Source organism: Ursus americanus, chromosome 12, assembly GCF_024610735.1.
Source record: "Ursus americanus isolate L20-20 chromosome 12, mUrsAme1.1.p, whole genome shotgun sequence".
NCBI classification, from domain to species: Eukaryota; Metazoa; Chordata; class Mammalia; order Carnivora; family Ursidae; genus Ursus; species Ursus americanus.
The window spans coordinates 52496693-52517833 of record NC_142138.1 but is presented as its reverse complement, the minus strand read 5'-3'; the positions used below and the strand labels follow the sequence as shown (position 1 = coordinate 52517833).

At 35.9% G+C, this 21141-nt stretch overlaps 1 pseudogene; it reads right to left on the bottom strand.

Moving 5' to 3' along the window:
• Positions 1-17502: 17502 nt before the first annotated feature.
• On the bottom strand, positions 17503-18999 carry LOC123794878 (ADP/ATP translocase 2 pseudogene; annotated as a pseudogene).
• Positions 19000-21141: the final 2142 nt, after the last annotated feature.

Sequence of the window (21141 nt, the reverse complement as noted above, 5' to 3'; positions counted from 1 at the left end):
AATTTCTCCATAATCTCAAAAACATATAATGCCTTTAGTTCTCTATTTAAGGGACAGTTAAATAATTTTGTGATAGGAATAATGACTTGGTTGTATGGATGGTGCTAACTGGTATCATGCTTCAAAACATTAAAAATCTTTTACAAATATCTTACTGTAGTTGCACATCAATCTTGCCAAAAATGCTTTCTTTTTGTAAGATCCATTTTTTAAACTAATGGTGCAGCCACTCTGGAAAACAGTCCTCAAAAAGTTGAAAATAGAGCTACCCTATGACTCAGAAATTGCACTACTAGGTATTTAACCCAAACATACAAATGTAGGGATCCAAAGGGGCACCTGCACCCCAGTGTTTATGGCAACAAAGTCCACAATAGCCAAACTATGGAAAGAGCCTAGATGTCCATCAACAGATAAATGGATAAAGAAGATGTGGTATATTTCATATCCTCTGTTCACTATGGAAATCAAATCAATTTACATACATAATTGTAACCCACTTCTGTTCTTTCATTTTATTATTTTATTGCCTCTGTGATATACATTCCTAAATAGATATCACCTTCTAATTTTTCCTGATATAAATAATTATAGTATAAAATCTTTCTTCCATAAAAGATTGTAATATTTTCATATTCACTGTTTCAAATACCTGGAGACTTATTGAAGTTAGATTTTGTAGAAGATAGGTATTACCATTATTCTTACTGCTAATTACCTAAAGATGAGTTTTGAGAGATAAACAGAGGATAGAATGTAAATCTTTGTCTGGCTTGATAGGAAGATTGAACTTCACTTATAAATACTGGAGATCATTGACTAGTTTTGATGAAAAAAGCAGAATATGACATAATCAGATTAATAATTATCCAATTCAACCATATGTCTATGACACAATTTAGACAATAACAAACACTGATTTGGAGAGGGCTTGAGTGGAAAGCAGAAAAAAAAAATATGGATTCTAGCTCTTACTGAGGTCAAGGAATTGTTGTTTCCTGACAGAGCAAATCTGAGCAATCAGAATTCTAACTATAAGTATATTATAAGTATACCTACAACTAATCATTTTTTGAGACAATTCAATTACTATTAAAACTATATAAACTATTTAGTCTCATAACTATAAACCCAAGTTACGAAAACAAAAGCATCTATTTATTAATAAAACTTAATTAACCAAATTATCCGTTTAATTGACAATTTTGTTTGACAAAGTACGTTTGTTTGGTGCTCCTAGAGTTGCGTGGATATTTCATGGTGCTGTATTTATAGATCCATGCATTTGCTTCATTCATTCATTATTGTAACCGTAACTCACTTTTGAAGAACCTGGACATAGTTATAATTTTGTTTTCAGGTTTGAGTGGTGTAGATAAAAATTTAATCACTTTGTAAATCTAAACTCAAACTTATCCTTTCTTTTCAATAATAATTATTTCTCCTTGACCAAGGTTATGCTCTTCACCATTCTCTTAGACTAGAATGAGTTTCCTTCATTACCATTATTCAGTCACTGCTACTTAATAGGGCACTTTCCCTAGCAATTCTTAATGCTTTCCCAAGTGGACAAGAGGCAGCTAGCTCTCTATCAATGATTTATTTGCTCCTTCCATGGAGCAGAATTGTTGCTTGGCCATGGATTCCCAGGCTGTGACTACATTTCCCATCCTCCTTTGTTTCTGGGTGGAGCCAGTGGTATATGGGCAGAAGTTATGATTATCACTTCCAAGTTTAATAAGCCTTCAGATCTGTCATTCACTCACTTTATCTTTCCCATCTGTTGGCTAGATATTGATCCCGAGGGTGAGCTTAGAAGCCACAGATTGAATATGGCAGAGCCTCCATTAGCCTGAGTCATGAATGGCTGCACAGAGCAGAGCTCCCCATTATTCCTGTTGACTTCATCTGGGTGAGATATAAATTTCCATTGTCTTTAACTACTGAGAGTTCATTGTTGATTGGTTACAGCAGCTAGCTAGTGTTACCTTAAGTTAAATAATACAACAGGGAATTCTGAACCACAGGCCATAGATACCTTAGGCCCTTTGGTTATGGCTCCTGTTAAAAATATCTTCAGAGCCACCCATTGATAAAACTCCATTCAAACTTTGTTTGCAAATCAGGTTTCTTCAGCATTAGAGTCCACAGGCTCCTTTAAAGAAATATGGAGAGAAAAGGAAAGTAGCATTGTTGGAAGCACGCTATGTGGTTAGTTCTTAAAAGGTCACCTCACTTATTTCTCATAGAAACTCTGAACTATTCCTATGTGAATAAAATCAAATAAGTCATTTTAAAGTTTAAAAAAAAACCCTGAAGATCAGAGAGATTAAGTGACTTGCTGAAGGTCACAGAGCTATTGTTGGAATTGGAGTTTATACCCAGAATTATATAACCCACGCATGTTCTTTCAACAACATTACACTGTTTTCCAACAGATATAGCTCTGAAGATTTCTGTTTCTCTGAAAAAACTCTACTACTTCTTAAAGAGAAAAATAAAACTAATTTTAAAAATTCATTCTTCAACAAATGTAAGCTCCAAGCAAACATTTCAATGTAGAAATAATGACTATTCAGGGGGACTATAACCAACAACCACCACCATATAAAACAGTGTCATTTATTTGAAAGATGTATGTTTCTTTTTTTTTTTTTTGAAAGATGAAAGATGTGTGTTTCAATAAGGTGCAGCCATGCCTGCAATTTTGTTATTATGTATATTCATTGGCTACAACTTTCAAAGGATTAGGAAAGAGCAATCCCATTTGTAATACTATACACGCACATATCAATAAAAAGACTCCCTGAAGGTAATATAAAAGCCAGTGAAGATTGAAAAACCCTCTCAGAAATACAGATAAAGCCATATGGGGTCACCTGCATTGTCAGAGAGAATATAAATTTATTTGAATGCACTGAATCTGAGAACACTTATAAAATAAATGGTAGGAATATAAATTCAGGACCAAATAGCTGTTGTACCAGTGAAACAGATAATCTAGACTTCTTTCTGTTGTAACCCTTTTGCAGCTTTATATTGGATGAGGATAAGGAAAGTGGGCTTCCTTGGTATTGAGGATAATGAATGAAGCACACTTTCCTTCACAACCAAAGTAGACATAGAGTCTAAAAAAATCACATATCCGCGACTCATCTTTCACCAACCATACTGGTACAAGGAGAAAAAAAGGATGAGGATAAGTAGGAAGATGAAGAGGATAAGGAAAACCACAGAACCAAGGCATATAATTTTTTAATAAGTCTAAGATATTTGCCCTCAACCCCTCCAAAATCACACCTTTTTATCATCAAATTTCTTGTAGTTTACCAGTAATAAACAGAATCCCTCAAATCTACCTTCCATAAGAATACTCATAGTTTTATTTTCTGGGTCTCCAAATCTACAGAGAAGTAAATTAGAGAACTGAATGAAATGGCAATGATGTCCAAGAGGCAGGCCAGCATGACAGCAAAGGTAAAAGCGAGGGGAAAAAAAAACAAACAAACTATGAAAACAACACTTGCATGCCCCAAATTGGAGATATCTGGTACCGTTAAAGAAAGACATAAGCAGATTTTATATGCCTGAGAGCATCATTATATTAGGAAATATATTATTATTTCCACTGATGCAACTTAGTCTTCAAGAGAAGTTAAAATGTTTAAGTGTTCTTTTGAGGGGAGATACGGTTATATACCTTAATATACTTGAAAAGATCTACATCCCTTCATTTATTCAACCAATATATATTTAGCATCTTCTCTTACAGGCAATGTCCTAAATGTTGGGACTCTAATATCGAAAAGAAAGAGACAACCAAGAAACTTATCTATAGAGGAAAACCTGATGGTTCCCGGAGGGGAGGTGGGCAGAGACATGGGTGAATTAGGTGATGGGAATGAAGGAGGGCGCTTGTTGTGATGAGCACCAGGAGCTGTATGCAAGTGTTGAACCACTGCATTGTACACCTGAAACTAATATTACCTGGATGGTAACTAACCGGAATTTGAATAAAAACTTGAAAAAAAAAATAAGACATATAGACCCTGATCTCTAATCTATTAGGGTTTGGATAATGGGAGGCAGAGAATTATAATTCTGTTTTATAAATATTACCGCCATGATGCACATAATGTGGAACAGGAAAATTAGTATTCCATGACACCTCCATGCAAATCAGAAAAAGACATCTCTTCTTCCTTAAACACTATGGGATATCATGGAGCAGGGATTGGTGAGTGGATTACAGGCTGCATTTCAATCCTTCTTTACTGGGTTCCCTTGTGTGGGAATGACCTGCCCTAACATGTGTGATTACAGAGTACTGGGCATGATGAGAGCATTTAATTCAGTCTGGAAGTTGTAGATGAGGGTTTGACAATTGATAACATCCGAGGGAAAGAAGAATCAAGAATGAGAATTATTATAATACAGAAAATGAAGCATTATGATGAAACCAAAGCATATGATGAAAGCATAAATGATGTATGTACAGGGGGTATATACATCGGAAAACATCTACCCCTTATTGGGGAAACTTCACTTTGAGATACCTGGGATGAGCCTGGATGGCCCATTAACATATAGCCAAGTAAATAAGGAATAAAATACATCCTGAACAGAAAAAGCATTTTCTCTTTCATGTCTTGTGCTTTAAAGAATAAGATAATCAGGGGCGCCTGAGTGGCTCAGTCATTAAGCGTCTGCCTTTGGCTCAGGGTGTGATCCCAGAGTCCTGGGATCGAGCCCTACATCAGGCTCCTCCACTGGGAGCCTGCTTCTTCCTCTCTCACTCCCCTGCCTATGTTCCCTCTCTTGCTGGCTGTCTCTCTCTCTGTCAGATAAATAAATAAAATCTTAAAAAAAAAAAAAGGGTAAGATAATCAGTTTTAAAATAGTACAGTTTCCCATAATCTTTGTGGTCCTTAGAAATATTGTAATTACTACTTACGTTACCAAAATACACCAAAATCTATGCCAAAGGCTGGGTATAATCAATATAGTAATTTTTAACTTTGAATGAAATTGGAAATGGAAATAAGGAAATCTAGTTTTACGTTTAGGTGGTTTGACTTACCAGTGAGAGCCAAAAGAAGTACTGATTCTACATGCTTATCTGCTTCAATGCCTATTTTTATTTTAAAATATGTAGGAAATTTTTGCAAAAGCAGAAATTGTACTTGGTACAGTTAAACAAACAAGGAAGATTTTATTCAAGGTTATTGCAACAGGGAAGAGAGACCAGAATACATTCTAAAGTCAACTCTATTGAAATTAAAGGTGTGATGGTTTTTAAGTGGTAGGGTGAGCTAGTGAAAAAGTACTGGGGTCCAGTGTGGGGGGAGAATGACCAATGGCATGTGTGGGTTATTTCTGAAATCGTGAATGTTTTTCTCTGTGGTTAAACCATCTCTGTATCCTAACTGGTGTCTATGGGAGTTAGGCTCCTACTCTCCCACAGAGACTAGAAGATAAAGGAGCTCTTTTCCTTGATGTTTACATTTCAAAAAAATGTCTCCTAGGTCCTTGGGGAAGACATTCCTTAGTTTCAATACTGGCAAGAACTTTTTAAAAAATTTACATATATATCAAAGGGGCAGAGAAAGAATTCATGACCACATGTTTTCTAAAGAAAATGCTCTGAGAAAAGGGAGGTCAGGGTTGAGAGTAAGGAAGAAGCTGGGGCACCTGGGTGGCTTAGTCAGTTGAGTGTCTGCCTTTGGCTCAGGTCATGATCCTGGGGTCCTGGGATCAAGCCCCACGTCGGGCTCCCTGCTCAGTGGGGAGTCTGCTTCTCCCTCTCCCTCTGCTACTCTCTCTCTCTCTCTGTGTCAAGTAAATAAATGAAATCTTAAGAAGAAGAAGAAGGAGGAGGAGCAGCAGCGGCAATCTGTCTAAAGTTCAATAAAGCCGAGGGAAATATTAAGGCTGTCTTGATGAACCCAATTCTACCCTTGGTTCTAAATTTAGACCAAGTCACCTTGTTCAAGAAGGGTTGCTGAAGGTAGGCTATCCTAAAAAATATTTTTGTGATTATCTTTTTGAAATGTAAAACGTATATCCATAACTTTAGCTATTAAGTATAAAGTTCATTTGGTTTGAATATCCAGTGAAACAGAGAAAAGATACTATATTTTTAAAGTAAAAAACAAATCTGGATTTAGGTAAGAAGAGATTTTATTCTAAAAGATGACTGCAATATGGGGAGATGAACTATTGCAATAGAGAGAATGTTTCCCTGTTAAGATCTGTAAGCATTTCAAAGGTCAGCCAGAAAAGACAGAGTAAGTAAAGGTATAAAGAACAGGGTGTGGGGGAATGGGATGAGCAGATGGTGTGATAGAACAATTGAACAGAAAATAGGAGTTGTTCTAGGATCCAACATTTGGCTAAGTTCCCAATACTGCTTAAAATCAAGAGTGGGTCAAAGTTTAGGGACCTGGGGAGAAGAAGAGACACCTAATTAGAGTTTGGCCATTCACATTTAGAGGATGTTTTATTCATTTGGGTTGGTAGGGAAAAACAATTGTCTAGCCTTGTCATAGGTAAATCTCAAGTCATCTGTGAGTCTTAGCTAACTCAAATACGGAAGGATGGTTCTTTGCAATATACCATCTCCTAGGACGCAAAATTGTGGCAGGATTTTTCAACCATCAATACTTCCCAGGAGCACAGGCTCTGTTAAATTTCAACATTCTCATATTAAAACTTAGGCATATGACTGTATTTTTATCATTTGCTACTTGAATCCATAAATTTGAATTGTAAATAAAATAAATTGAACCAATAATGAATTAACCTCACTTCCATACGTTTAAAAGTAAATAAACCAAAAAATGTAATTCTTACTTCTGACATTACAACTTTAGAGAAGTTAGAGCAATTCAAATTAAGACTCCTTCAATGACCAGGACCTGTATGGGGCACTTAAAAATGTCTGAGCCCTCACTGTAGCTCAGAATATTTGGAAGTAGATTGCATCAATCCAGTTTCACTGAGGGCCTGAGATCCAAACTTAATTTTCAAATTTTCCTCTACCTAAGCAGCAGTTACTGGGGGCCAAGAGGGCCAACAAAGTGAATCATGATGCTGGTGGAGTCATTAAGACCACCTCCAACAATACTTATATTAAAATTTTTAAATTTCGGTACAGCATTCTTTCTGTTCATGTCCCTCACACCATCTAGCACTCTACTGAATTTTCCTCTTTCTCTTAGCCCAGGGTAAACCGTCTTTATTAAAAATCATAACACCAATGAAATTCTAGCTCACTATTTACATAATGACTCTTTGTCACTTGTATTATTGTTCTTAAATATATTTAATTGCTTTTATATATTTGTGTAATAATTTGCCTATTAGCCTAGGAATTCCTTGAATAGGAGACTTAACTTCTGAAAAAATTTTCAAAGTCTAATACAGTGATTTATAAATAATAAATTAAGATGTCATTTATTGTCTAGTTTTCACATATGTTTCATAAACTTGCCTCATTAGTATGGTTAGATATTTTCTGATATTTGATCAGTTAATATGTTATGCTCCTTACAAAATAGGTTATTAGAAAGCATCAGGCACTGAAGTTTGTTTAATTCAAGTCACTTATTTTATTGAGAAGGAATTTGAGATCCAGAGAGATTAAGTTTACCTCAGTAACTAGTTGGGTGGCATGTAATAAACAATTTTGATGGCTACTTAATTTAAGTAATAATATTCATCATTTCTTCATTTACTCAAAAGGACTCCTGACCACACCCATCCCCAAATGGTTAAGAAGTACTGACCTAGATGATTTCAAAGGGCCTTCACTTCTCACATGATTTAAGTACCATTTTGCTCTGTATACATACTCATGCAAGTAAGAAGTTGAGATAACTATTTAAGTAATACAAATTGTAATTGTTCACATAACTTAGTTCAAAGTGCCAAATTATCTGGAAAAATTGCATCAGTTCTTTAATTTATAATTAAATCTACCTTTGATGAAGCATTGTTGCATAATAAATGCTTCTACCCAGACCAAAATGCTTTATAATTAGAAGACATGAATGATTGTTGGCAAGATTAAGCCCTTCAGGCCATAGATAACCCACTGCAATCTCAGTCACAGGAGATGCCAGACAAATGCTTCCACATCAGTAGGAGTCAGGAATAATTTGAGGACTCATGCAAGCAGAGAAAGGCATATTTCCTTCCAGAAGAACACAGAGACATAATTAGATATGTGTATGTGGCATTTAACCCTTAAGTGTGCCTTTTAGCTAGTTATTTAAAATTATTGAACTGCTATCTCATCATGGACTAAAAATAAGTACAGGTGTACAACGTTCATACATTAAAGAAATAGTTATTTGGAATAGGCAGTTAGGAAAATGTTACAGAAATGCAAAATTCATAGACATGAAAATTGCACAAAATTAAATCATAGCTTGCAAGCTTTGATATTATGTTGCCTCTCTCCATAGGTCTTCCTTGCTTGTCAACATGAAATCATTTGAGAAACAAAATAAAACAAAAAAACAACAAAAAATGTCTGGTTTATCTATTATCTATTGATGATAAAATGTTTGGGATAATATGAATCGATGATTTTTTAAGTGTTTTGAGATCTTAGATCGTGTGTGTGTGTGTGGGTAAATCTTCTCCATCAAAAAAAATATATATTCATAAAACAAGATTTTGCACACATTTTGTGCAAATATATATATACACACATAGATTTTGCACACATTTTGTGCAATACATATATATATGTATATGCAATATATATATATGTATATGCTATATATATATAATATTTGTAGAACTGCACATTAAAATGGGTTTATTGTCATGTAATTTATATACCTCAATAAAAAATATAAAACCAAGAAATCAAATGTATAAAATGTAGGCTGAATAAATGTGTGCCTCAAAAGTATCATATACACACACCGAGGACTGCTTTGCTGCTGAGCAAGCAGATGACCTATTTGTAATTCTGGACGGCGGACATGTATAGGAAAGTCTAAAAGGAAAACAAAGGCACATTTTGGCTCAATTAAAGAAATGCTGGTAATTAAAGTATTATAATAGAGTATAACTAGTGGTTCAATGACACTCTATCATAAAAATTGTAGGAGGGGATTTGAACATACAATTGGGAATTGTACTGGATAACCCAAAGTCTCTTCTACATCCAAGTTCCTATAATTCTATGATTTTAAAATCTTTCCATCAAAGTAAAGAAAAGGGTAAGTGCTGCTGGTTTGTCAAGCCCTCTCCGGTGGGAATCAGAGAGGCGGTCATAGAACATAAACAGAGAACACAGAATAAAAATAAGCTTGGAGCACTCCAAAAGACCTTTCCAGTTCTATTGGTTGAAAAACACCATGCAAACTTGGAGGTAAATAAGAGAAAGCATGAGTCATGCCTCTTAGTGTCCTAGCTCCTAGGAGGGTGTAAAACCCACTTTTGTATTTGAAAGAGGATGCAAGAGTAACACCCTTCTTTTACCCCAGGTATTTTTGGCTCTTGTTTGTTTTCTGTTCCGTATTTTACTGTTTTATTTTTATGTTATAATGGACAAAGAAGCTAGGTATACGTGGTAATTACATCATTTAAATGATTATAGTAACCAAGATAGATTTGACATTTTTATGCTCAATGACTTAACCCATTATCTGAGTAATAAATATTCATAAATGAATGTGGTTATAAATTATGAGCTTAAAATATTTACCAATCGATTACAAACAAAATAATTCAGCAGATCATTATCAGAAGCTTTACTCTTATGATTCCTAAACACAAAGATGAATTACTGCTTATTATCTCACCTTTGATATTTTTTGTATCTTACCAACACTCTTTAATGCAAACAGAGATTGATATAATCTTCCTTCTTAATTACTTTCCATTACTAGAGGCATGACACAATTCCTGACAATTAAGCTTCCTTATCTGTTTTTCATGTAATTGTTGGCATAATTGGAAATTTTTCCTTCTGAAAATCTGTGTTGATTTCCCCCCATCTTTTCATTACAGTTTCCTGAATTGTATTTTCTGTGTATTTCTCTTTTCAATTTTCAATATAACACACACACATAAACACACATGCATTTAAGGGAAGAACATGGTTGAGTTCTTTATGGTCAATCAGAATGCATTTAATATATCTAGAATAACACATAGCATACAAGAAAATATATCTTCATACACACACACATATACGTATACATATATATGTATATGTAATCATAGTTCATAGAAAGAAAGTATTATTGTCAAAGAGAACCACAGGAGCTTTTTTTATTCTTAAAATGTTAGAAACCTAATTCAATCCATACTTCTTCAGAATCATGTCATATCTCCCCATAACTTAGTGGTCTAAAAAAGGAAAACAATAATAAATAAGTGAAATGTGTTTTCTTTTTGTATTGAAAAACCAGTGGGGATATAGTAGAAGCTCATTTTTAAATAGCTTATTTAAATGGATTTAACATCACGTTATATTCACTATTCTTTAATGTAGGTAGATTCCTTACAGATAGTAAAGTTCAGCAATTGGATTTAAAACCTATGTCATAATCCTTAATACATAAAAATAAAGTCATATAGTTGTCAAAAATTATTAGTTAAAATCTAAGAAAGTTTAAAAAAATTTTTTGTTTAGATTTGATTTAATTAACATATACTATATTATTAGATTCAGAAGTAGAATTCAGTTATTCCTCATTTGCATACAATACCCAGTGCTCATTACTTTAAGTGCCCTCCTAATGCCCATCACTAAGTTATCCTCTCCCACTATCCACCTCCCCTCCAGAAACACCCAGTTTGTTCCCTAGAGTTAAGAGTCTCTTATGGTTTGCCTCCCTCTCTGTTTTTGTCTTATTTTATTTTTCCTTTCCTTCCCCTATGTTCATCTGTTTTGTTCCTTAAATTCCACATATGAGTGAAACCATACAGTATTTGTCTTCCTCTGACTGGTTTATTTCGCTTAGCATAATACCCTCTAGTTCCATCCAAGTCATTGCAAGTCACGTTCTTTTTGATGGCAGACTAAGAATCCATTGTATAGATTTAAATGATTCCATCGAACTGAGCCTCTGATAAAGGACACTCTCAGGGCACTGGGGTGGCTCAGTCCATTAAGCATCCCACTCTTGATTTCAGCTTAGGTCATGGTGTCAGGTTCGTGAGCTAGAGCTCCACGTTGGGTTCCCTGCTCAGTGGTTAGTCTGCTTCTTTCCCTCTCCCTGTGCCCCTCCCCCTGCTCACATGCTGTCCTTCTCTCTCAGACTCTCTCAAATAAATAAATAAATCTTAAAGAAACAAAAACAAAAACAAAACACTATCAATCCAAAAAGAGTGACTGCTTAGGTCCAGTTAGTTAAAGAGCTAGGACTAGATCACAAAATTCTGATTCTTAACCTCATTTTCTTCATTCTTTATTCGTCAAGTGCCGTCATACATATTTTCAGAATAATTATCTAAGTGTACCAAGGATGTTATTATTAAACTATTTTTACAGGTAAGAAATATGACACTTAGAACAATTCTGTGATATTGTTGGAGTTGCACAGAGGCCTTACCTCAGAAAATCTTCTGAGACATTCTTTAACTTAAATATATATATATATTCATTATTTTGTGAAGCTTCTTTTTTTTCTTTTTCTTTTTCTTTTTTTAATAATATTTTTTATTATATTATGTTAGTCACCATACAGTACAACCCTAGTTTTTGATGTAAAGTTCCATGATACATTACTTGCGTATAACACTCAGTGAAGCTTCTTAAATAGCCTTCCTTCACCTTCACCTCTCTATCAGTTTGGATTCAGTCCAACTTTATGAATTCAGTTGAATTCAGTCCTCCTCACCAGGAGGAAAAACTTTTCCCTACCACCTTAGATTTAGCAGCTGGGGGCTTGTGAATTAAACTAAAAAAAAGACAAATTAACAGAAGAAAAGGCACATATTTTTTATTAATATTTATGTGCATGGGAGTTTACAGAAAAGAAATGATACTCAAAGAAGCAGTTAGACTTGGGGGCTTATATAGCCTTTTAACAAAGGGGGGGTTGGTTTTCAAGGTGGTAATTTGTGGGGAATTAACTAGAAAATATATGAAGGAGGGGCGCCTGGGTGGCTCGGTCGTTAAGTGTCTGCCTTTGGCTCAGGGCATGATCCTGGGGTCCTGGGATCGAGCCCCACATTGGGCTCCTCCGCTGGGAGCCTGCTTCTTCCTCTCCCATTCCCCCTGCTTGTGTTCCCTCTCTCGGTGGCTGTCTCTCTCTCTGTCATATAAATAAATAAAATCTTTTTTTAAAAAAATGAAGGAACTAATGGAAAATAGGAACTATTTTAGTAAGGGCTTCTTACGCAGATTGATCTTGGTATTAGCTCCTCATCTGAGATGATAAGAGTCCCTTTCTCTCTCTGATAGAGGCTTTCCTCAAGGGGAAATTTATGCCCCGCTTTTGGGCAGATAAGAGAAGTCAGAAAACTCTTCCTACATCTGTGAATTCTCAGTTGTATTCAAATCAAAATAATACTCATGCCAAAGTGGCATATTCAAGGATTTGGAGGTGCTTCACAGTTATCAGAGACCCAAATCCCTTCCATATATCTGCTCTGAATTTCCACTGCAAGGTCATGCCATGGTCCAAAATGGCTGTCAGAGCATCAGTCAGATCCGTTATAGGCTTCAGGAAGAAGGGAAAGGGGGCAAATGGCACATTCCAGCTAGCTATATCTCTTTGTAAGGAGCATGACTTGAAGTTCCACCCAACAATTTCTATTCATACCTAAAAAGAAGTTAATCATGTGGCTATGTGCAGATAGATGTGAAGGACATTAGAAAAGTAGTCTTTTAGCTGTTTTCCTACTCTGCATAAGTACGAAGATCATTTACTAAAAAGGGAGGAAGAAAGATAAGCAGTTCTGCTGCGTAATTTCTATTTGTTCTTCCAATCTACTTCACATCATCATCTACTCTGTTTTTTTCCCCTAGGAGGCTAACTTACACAAACTGCATCATCAGAACACCCCTACCCTCTGGCTGCCAATTAAAGTTAGCCAATAGAACAAACAAGAAAACTAAAGGACAGAAGTTGTAAGTGTTGTGGATATTTATTCTCCATGCTTCTTTCCTGCCAGCCTACAATTCTTTGGCGGCTGCATTCAACTTCTTGAGACCATAGCTTCTAGAAGGGAATCTTCTTCTACAGTTACAGCTGCGTTAGGACCTAGAAGTGGGGAGAGTTCTTTGATTTGTTAGTCTGGAAGTACTCTACTGTTCCTGTCTCTGTCCACATTCATGATTAGACCCGTATTGGTTTGCTCAGGCTGCCCTAACAAGTACCAGAAACTGAATGGCTTGAACCACAGAAATCTATTTCCCTCACAATTCCAAAGGCTAGAACCATGAGATCAAGGTGTTGACAGGATTTGTGTATTCTGATGTCTCTCTCTTTGGTTTGTAGATGGATGTCTTCTCCCTGTATCTTCACATGGTCTTCCCTCTCTACCCATCAGTGGCCATATTTCCTCTTCTTATAAGCACACCAGTCATATTGGATTAGGGCCCAATCTTATGACTTCGTGTTAACTTTATTACCTCTTTAAAGACCCAATTTCCAAATACAGACACATTCTGAAGTACTCAGGCTTTAACATAGGAATTTCTGGGCAGGGAGAGTTATACAATAACAGCCCATAACAGGTCACTTCAATAACCTTTCTTCAATTACCCCTTGAGAGTCCATTTGTGCTTGATGGGAGGCTAACAATCTCTGTCTTAGTCTCCATAGCACTTACGGCAGTGTTTCTCAAACTTCAATGTACATGCATATCACATTACTTGGACGTCCTGATAAAAATACGTTTGGATTCAGTAAGGAGGAGGAGTATTGCTATCCTGCATGCTTCCAAGTGATGTCATTATAATACACCACATCTTCACTTGCAGAGCTCTCTCTCTATTTAAAAATTTTTTTTAATTGAAATTGTTTAAAAAATTCTTTAAATTTCCCAGTTGCTAGGATTTTTTTTTTTTTTTAAATTTCCGAGTTGCTGGCATGACTAATCACTCCACTCAGCTGGTCCTGTCTCACCTTGGACATACTGAGGCTAATTGATGTTCTGTTTTGTTTTGTTTTGTTTTTTTCTGGATTCCCACTAAACATCTTGACATAGGGATTCATACATCTTCACTTAATAGAACAGTGTGGCCTCACTTACTGGAAGTGTGAGGTCTGGTTTTCAGTTCAATAGAACATAGATAATGTTTATTGTAACTTGTTTATAAATGTCTCCCCAGAGTAACACGTTAATGAACTTTCACTTTAATTCCTCAAAGTTGTTTGAGTTAAATGCATTCTAAGTGGCATTATAAAATAAAGATTAAACATAAAATAAAACATTATAAAATCTTTATAAATTAAATGCATTGACATTTCCTGGGCCCTTCTTCTTTTATAATAGCTCATTAGCACAAAAATAAAATTATTTTAATTTGGACTTAGGAATTACTATCAGTCACTCCTCTGGGAGTTAGGCATTACTGGTTTTCTCGGGACGTTCATGTTTTTAATCCTACATAATATTGTAAAAGGGGGATGCTGCTGCCAGTGTTACATTATATACATAATGGCAGGTTGGTTATAACCATTACCTTAAAACTAATAAATATTAACATGTTAATTGAATAAACGGATAAATAAGGGACTGATGGAGTAAGTGAACAGGATATATTTGCAAGGTATCTAAAAGTAAAGGTGAAGAAGTATTGGTGAAACACCTAGTTGCATTGTCAAAGGTATTAAGAGTCTTTCTGGGGCATTTATACTGGATAGGGTAGGAAATGAGGTCATTCAAGCTTTTGGTTTTGGACACATACTTCTTGATTGGGGCTTCTTTCCTCAAGTCACATGAGCTTGTACTAAAACTACGGACAGCAAAACAGTAAAAACGTAGTAAATGGAGCTTCAGCTACACCAGCGGGATGCGTGGACGGCGGCCCCTGTGCTTCCTTGAGGAAGCTCAGGTACGCAGGCAGCTCCAAGAGTCAGCAGCGGAGCGTCTGCCAAGCCCCTCCATCATCTGTTTTCTTTAGACTCTTCAGAGCAACTCCTGCTACTTGTCACGGGCTTGATGCGTTCCATATTGATGTCACCTCAAATTTTTACTGTCACCATTTTGAAGTGAAGCAACCGCACTCTTACCAGACAAGTCTGAGCTGCCTCAGGCGCCCAGTGAATGCAGGTACTTATGATGTAAGAAAAGCAAGAGGAAAAAAAAGATGAAGCCAGGGGGTATGTATGAGACCACCATACAAATGTACACCGTCCCATTCTCCACACTGGCCAGAGGTAAGCCACAAATTACATTATCCGAAAAAAATGAAACAAAATCAGCTATATTAATCAGATGATATTCAGCCCTAAAACTTGCCATTTATTCTATACGGGAATATTTTTCAGGGCCCTAAAAACTACTGAGCAAAATCGCCCCCTGAGGAGTTTCCCTGAATGTGGCACCATGGAATGTGGTGAAGAGCATTATTGTCTATCCTGTGGACATTATTCAATGAATATGTATTGATTTATATAATTGATTTGCTAAAACACTTAGAGTAACTATAACATGTTTGTTACAGTTCCTCATTGTAGGCTAAATAGATACTGTCATCATTGTATAAAACTAATTTAACGAAGGAATAATACACCTAGATTTTAAATGTTTAGTGATCTGAATTGTCTGAAGTTTAAAATTTAGAAGATCTAGAGGAATAAATGTGTTGCATTTCTTTAATAAAATGTGTTTACTATCTCATTACTATGGGCTGAGGATATGGTTTCACGAGTGCTTATAATTTCCCTGAATCACTGGTCTTAGGTGACAGGATGTACTTCAAAAACAAAGTAGTAAAGTTCTCCAATTGTGGGAAGACCATTCCTGTCAATTTTGGTTTACTTTATGATTATATTACTTGCATACCGCCTTAATTCAGGGTTCACGTCCTGTGAAAGACAACGTCTTAAGTAGTGAGGGTGAATACAAATATGTATTTGTATCTACACCTACGGCTCACAAAATAAGGTAAAAATTTAATACACACGATGAATGATTTGCTTGTCTAAACCCAAAGGTTTGTTTCAAATTAGGTTGCATGAAGCCTATAAAATTACTATATACATATTAAAAATTATACTCACTCCTCTAGGTTCTATTCAAAGAGAGAAAGTGAGCCCCACCTCTCCAGGAAACAGTTTTCTAATAATTTCAATGACCCGAAAGGAAGCGGTTCAGTCCACAAACAATAGATGGTCAATTGCTCTACAGAATTAAGTTTAGACAGCCCATGGAAAACACTTGAATTCTTGCACATTTCAATAATACAATTAGGAAGGGATACATTCTTCAGTTCACTTTTACTTGTAATGTCCTGATATTTGCCCATATGTTCAGTAACTTTTAAAAAAAATTGAATGTTTCTGTTCTGCTAGAAAGTTCAGAGAGCCCTAGGCTATCTATTGAGTGAAAACATTTGAAGTTATAGCACTGAAATAGCTTTAAGAAGATGTAAACATTACTTACTAACAATTTCTCTAAAGAAATGTAGACCTTTACAAACTAACATTGATTAGGAAAATGGACAATGTCTAATGTGGGACACATGCTCTAAAGCAATCCTACTGATGTCCATTTAATTAATTTGGGTATTCCAATGTAAAGCTGATTTCTTTATTTCTTATCCCTAGTGAATTACGATGGAAGGTTTTGCTAAAGGTTAGAGCACTAAAAACAAAGTTATTCCCAGTACTTAATGGAAAAGGGACAAATCATAGTGAAACAATTATAACAGGTGGTACGCAAGTAATGTAATCATAAAATAAATCCAAAGAAAAAACTGTTTATAAATGAATATGAAATTACTGAAATCAGTGATATTCTGAGAAATTAAAAAGAAAAATTGAGCCATTCTTAAAAAAAAGACTCTATTGAAATAAAATTATGTGAAAAATAATTGAAATGCAGTTAAGAACTCTCCATTTTAAATGTTTGCTTTCATGGGGTGAGACCAGGCCCTCTCAATAGAAAATAAGAAGATAAGTGTATTCCTAGAAACCAGTCATACAATTTTAATGAATTAAGTACAAAGAATTTTGGAATCTATCATTTGTTTGAAAAAAAATGGATCAATATTCTTTATGAAAAAAATAAAAGTTGTTTCTAAGAGGCATTTTTATTTCAGGTATTTTTTATTTCTTCAAATTTATTTAACAGGAGCGACTGAAATAAAAAATTTAATTGAGCCTCATCATCACGGAAATGACTTTAAGAGAAAACTGATCAGATGAGTATTATTGCTTCCCATCTTGAACCAGTAAATAGTTGCCACTGATAAATAGAAACCAGTCTCTCAAAAACGCTCTAAGTATGTTCTAAAATACATGCCTGTTCACAGGGGGGAAAAGCTAGGAAATAACTCACCTGAACTACTTGATTTCATCACAAGACAAGTACAAAAGCACGTCCCATGCCTCTGAGAACATTGCACCATGTGCCCTTGAAAAAAGCTTCGGCTCCTTCATCGCGAGCAGTCTTCCTCCAGCGGTCAAGCATGCCTGTGTACATGACGTCAGTTCCTTTGCGTTCCGCGTCATCATACCGACGCGGACAGTGTCAAATGAATAGGAAGTCAACCCAGCAACTGCTGTGATGGATTGGGCAATCATCCAGCTGATGAAGCTGTGAGCGTTCTTGGGATCTGGAAGCATTCCCTTCCCTTCACAGTGTCATAGATACCCAAGGAGGCAGCGGGGTTGATGATAATACCTTGCACAGACACATTAACGCCGGGTACAGGCCCTTCATCTTATCAGGTTTGTACATCTTAGCCAGGCAGTCACCAAGGCCTCTGACTTTCCTTTCAGCTGCAGATCTGTCCACGTAGGCCGCTAGATGCCTATGGGCAGAACCAAGAGGATACACAAAACACAAGGATGCGGCCCCAGTGGCGCCACCTAATGCCAGATTCCTATAAAGTAGTGTCAAAACTGGATTCTCTTGTCCACACAAGCCAGGAAGAGCTTGTATTTATTCTTGAAGGCAAAGTTGAGAGCCTGGGTGGAGAAGTATCTGATGACATTGGCCAGAAGGACAGGACTTCCTGCTCCTTGGGGATATGAACCACAGTCTAATATTTAAGAGGTATATTTTAATATTTAGGGAGTCATTGTCAACTCCATAGAGCAAATTAATATGCTTCATTAGCTTGCAATTTTTTTAAAGCTTTTAAAAGCGTTATTGACAAAAAATACTGACATAAAATGATTTGCACATATTTAAAGCTTTAGGAGCCTTTTTTTTAAGATTCTTTGTAATTATCTGTATAGACAATCATATCTTTTGTTTTATTTCTCCTCTTTTTCTAATCTATATACCCCTTATTTTCCTTTTCCTTTTTGCCTTATTGCAAATCTTTCTCACTAGCACATCAACATAACGTTGAATATGAGTAGGGAAAGGAGACATCCTTGCCTTATTCCTGATCTTAGGCAGAAAGTAGTGTCTCATCAAATATGAAGTCAGCTGTAGGATTTGTCAATGTTCTTTATTGGACTAAGGAAGTATCCTGCTCCTAGTTCGTGGAATGTTTTTATCAGGGACAAATATCTGATCTTGCCAAATACTTTTATCCTTCATCTGTTGACAAAATGTTTTCTATTCTTATATAGTCCGTCTGTTAATCTGATAACATACATTTTTTTCAATATTGAACAAACCTTGCATTCCTGGGATGAGCCTCACTTGGCCGTGTAGTAGGGCTGGGTTTGCTGTTTGGGGTGTTCTCAGTGCATCACATGCTGCAGATGATGCCTCTGGCAATATCTTTTGTTTGTCTCTCCGCTTAGCTCTGAGTTTTCCTTTGCAGTTCCCCCTAGAGAAAGCCCGTGTCTTGCAGTTCTCCCAGATGCCTTCCACTATTAGTTTTACTAGACGCATGTTAGCTTGTCGGTAGGCAGTTGGGGTGGGGTGTTCGATGCTCTGATAAGCCTCAGTCTTAAGTAGACACTGTGAGCCTTGATCTCAGCCATGTGCCCTTTGTAAGTATACTGTCTCTTCTCCAGATGCAAAGCTAGGGCTGGCGCATTCCCTAGCGCTCCTTCTCCAAGAAGAAAGCTTTTTTTTTTTTTTTAATTCCTTGTTTCCCTCCTTAACTGCAGTGCTTTTCCACGAGTACTGTTAGTTTACAGTTTTGAGGCCCTCACTCCTACAGATTAAGGATTTTGTTCCTTAGATGAGATAGGGGGATGCATCTGGGTTGGGAACAGGTGGCAGCCACCAATTCTCACCTTGAACTGCAATGAATTTCCATCTCTGTGTCTGATCTACAAATTTGTCTGTCTTCCTACCCGCGAAATCCCATGCAGAAAAAAACTTTTATTTCGTGAGGGAGACAGGTCTGGGTGGAGTTTCGGCAGTGGTTATCATTCTGCAACCCCAGGAAGAACCATGAGGGAAGTTTTTATCTTTTTTTGTTTTTTTGTTTTTTGCATTATTAGGATTTCTCCCTGACACTCCTGACACTCCCAGCACCTTGTGGGGTTCCTAGAGAAGATACTCTGCAGAAGGGACACCACTATGCTCTGTCTGTGGTCCTCAGGGGCTTTATAGTCTCACACTAACCTTCCTCAGCCTTTTGCAATTAATTAAAGCTGCCTACCTTAATATTTTCACTGACTTATATGGCATTTGGTGGCATCTAACCCAGGTAAACAAATGGCTGTGTCCTGTTTCTCCCTGCTTATGCTTCTTTTCCTCCAGATATTCGGTGAGTTCTTTTCCTTGCCACTCCAGTTCTCTCTAGAGTTCAAGAAAAATCTAATTTGCAGTCTGTTCAACTTTTTTCTCTTGTTGTAGGGGTGACAATGACACGCTAGCTCTCTATATGTCTGAGCTAAACCCAGAAGTCTGTATAATGAAATTTGGTTACTAAATTTAAAAACAATGCTGTTCTGAGATATCCAATTTACTTTCTGCATTCATATATTGTCCAAAGAGGTTGAAGTAATGGAGAATAAAATTTCTGTGTTTTTTTTTTTCATTGTATTCCTGGTGCCTAGAACTTAAAGTGGCTGGCAAAATCCAACAAACATTTACTGAATAAATATCTTGTGAATAAATTAAAACAAATATATCTTGAATTCGTTATTAAGAAAGTTATTTCTCACTTGCCTACATATCAAATTTACCTAAAAAGGCAAATATATTGTTAATATTGTTGATAGTATATTGTTATTCCCTAACAAACCATGATCAATTACCTTCCTGTTCCATTCTGAAAAAGCACCCTTAAACTAACAATGCAGTAGTGATATGAGTGTTAAAATTATGTTATTTTCTTAACTATAACACTTGAGTTACATATTTAACCCAATTTAATTTAAAATAAATCACATCAGCAGGCAACAGAAAACACCACAGCATTATTTTTTCTACTCTGATATCTTGATCTTATTTTGGACCTGGAGTTTTATGGAGATTGTTTGAGAACATACTCCATACACAATTTTTGTGATTTGAAAGTCTTGCTAAAGTGCACAGCTTTGGAAATTAACAGAAAATTTGATGAGCCAGTAGAATAGTCCTTAACTATCCCTCTGAAGTTGAAAGTTGACTAATAATAATCTTTTTCCAGCTCACCTGAATACTTCCTTCAGATTTACCGCTGTTATTTGAAAAGTAAGCTCAATTGCATTACATAATTTCTGAGATGAATATATAAAAATAGTAAAAATAAGCTGGTTTTTCTAATAAAGATGACTAACAATAAAGTAAAATGTAAAATCTAATATCACATTAAAACTTTTGAACAACTCTATTAAACCAATTATCAAATTACCCCTATTATATTTTCTATTATGTATAGCATGTATGCACTAGAAAAGATTCACTCATCAACATCAGCATAGAATTTCTTTTGCCTGAATGGAAGGCACTTAAACATGACGACATCAGCATACAAAAAAGATTTAGAAGATAAAATTTGAAAATATTGGTGAGAGAATAGATCATTACTGGAGCAAGTGCCCCAAGGCAACAAGAAAAGGTATGATGCAAATTTTAGGCATTGGAATTAGCCTT